A 2,529-nucleotide genomic window follows, 5' to 3' on the forward strand; every position below is an offset into this window, starting at 1 on the left:
TTATGAAGCTCTTATGTGTGCTAAATATTCTGTTTTTGCTGGGGACAGAGATCCTTGCCTTCAGAAGTACAACCATCACGAGAGAAAATAAAGGTCTCTTTGGGAATGATGTATGGGAGACATTAATTCACAGAATTCAAAGAGCAAGGTTTATATTTGTGGCTAATCAGAAATTGAAGAAGAAGAAGTACTTCTGTTTTCTTATGTTTTATCTGATTAACAGATAATTATTCTGATGTTATGGCTTGAGTTACAAGAGAAAAAGGCATATCTAATTTGTATTCCAGAGGCAGCAATGAAACGATGACCTGCAGCAATAAATCACTAAAACATTCTATACTTTTCAAGGGACACTGTGTATCACTGAACAATAAGTGCTAATTAAGAAAGAGAGAGAGGGAGGGTTCTGACAGCCTGTGGGAGCAGAGGTTTAAGGAAGAAAACTATGGAAGCAAGACTGAAAAATAGAGAGCCTTCTGTGCTAGGCTTTAATGGGTTTGAATTTTATTCTTAAAGCAGAACAAAATTACATACATGATCATGGAGCAGGAAAAATGTCTAAGGTTCATTAGGTCAGGATATCTCAGGTGATGTGAACCTTGGGACTGGAAAAGTGCTTAGAAGGCTCACATGTTCTGTGGGTACCAGCAATGAGACCAAGAACTTGTACTGACTGTGACTGTGTCTTCCAGTCATATTTTCTAGGAACTAATTTCAAAAGGGAAGGAGAGCAGTTAATGAAAGGATACAGTTGCTTAATCAATAAAAGTGATGGCCTTCAATGCACTGTCTTTGTCAAACCTGAGGGAAGCTAATACCTGATCTCTGAGACAGTTCTAATTAGATGCTATAGAGACTTCAAAGTTACCAGTGTTATTTAACCCTATCGATTTTCAGCAGCTATTCCTTGTTGTTAAAAAATAGAACAAGGATTATAAGCTTGTTAAAATAAAACCTAGAAGAAGGAGGATTTAAACAAAATTGGAAAGGAATGAGAAAACTGGACCATCTTAGATTCCCAAGCCAAAATAAAGATTAAAAGAGCAAGAATGAACCAGTAGCCAGAAATAAGGCAGAAAAGGTAAATACCAACACCACTGAAGAAAAGAGAAACCATGGATGATTCTCCAGGTGTGTGAATTCTTGATTTGATGGAACACAAGTTTCTAAACTACAAATATGAATTGGTCATTCTCTGTCTTACAAAGATTATGTTGACTTATACAACACTCAGAAAGAGTTGAATTTCTACTTTTCTACTTTGATTATTTTCATTGCTATTTAGTCATCATCTAAAAAATTTTGCTTGCAAATCCATGTAATTTTTGTTGGCTGAATTCATGCCTACCTTCTCCCAATTTCAAAAAATTGGCTGTACTGTCTGAAGAAAAACATTTTTGTCCATTTGAAATTGAGCTAAAGAATTCATTTTGACTGCCACACAGGTAAGGACTCAATTCAACCAGGTATCATTAAGTAGATTAACATGCTTCTCTCGACTGGGGATTAACCCAGTAGAAGCAGGTATCCCTCTCATATTCTTCATTTATTGTCATCTGCAAATAAAGCACTAGAATGTTTTGGAAGTCATATTCTGAAGTGATGATCCACATTGGTAGGGTGTCTGAAAGTTCCCAGAACAGTGGCATCATCTGCAGAAATAGTAGCAGAACTGGGTCACGTGGTTTAAGAAATTCTCTTAATATCTGGTATCCAAATAGAGATGTCAACTTAGAAATTGGGTCTATGAGTCTAGGGCTCTTGGAAGACACCTTGGTTGAACACGCAAATTTTGAAACAGTAGGATAAAGATGGTTTTTAAAGCATTGGGACTGAATGAAGTCATTGTGGGAGCAATTAAGATGAAAATGGAAGAAAGTCTAAAAAATTTCCTGAAGATTTTAATATTTGGAAGTTGTATAGGAAAGGGGTCAACAGTGAAGAATGAAAGCAAATTTCTAGTGATATCATGTTGCAGGAAAGAATGGTGCGGCATGAGAGGAAGGCCACATTCTAGGTCTCAGTCAAGTCCATGGAATGGCCACTGAGTGTGGGTTCCTGACTTCTCACAGGAAAGAACTCAAGAGAAAGCCATAGTAAAGAGAAAGGTTTATTCAGGGATATACAGACTCCAGAAATGGAGTGTGGGCTGTCTCAGAAAGCAAGAGGCCCCAGGATATGGAGCTCTCAGTTTTTATAGGGCTGGGTAATTTCATAGGCTAATGAGTCAGAGGAGTATTCCAACTATTTTGGGAAGGGGTGGAATTTCCAGGAATTGGGCCACCACCCACTTTTTGGCCTTTTATGGTCAGCCTCAGAACTGTCATGGTGCCTGTGGGTATGTAATTTAGCTTCCTGATGTGTTACAATGAGCATATACTGAGATTCAAAGTCTAGTGGAAGTCAACTCATCGTCCATCTTGGTTCTAATTGATTCCAATCAGCTTATATTGTGTCTTCAATGGCTCTCAATCTTTTAAACATTGTGCCCTGCCCCTTTCTTGTCTCAGATGCATAAATTAGATTAAA

Source organism: Odocoileus virginianus, unplaced genomic scaffold (genome assembly GCF_023699985.2).
Source record: "Odocoileus virginianus isolate 20LAN1187 ecotype Illinois unplaced genomic scaffold, Ovbor_1.2 Unplaced_Contig_7, whole genome shotgun sequence".
NCBI classification, from domain to species: Eukaryota; Metazoa; Chordata; class Mammalia; order Artiodactyla; family Cervidae; genus Odocoileus; species Odocoileus virginianus.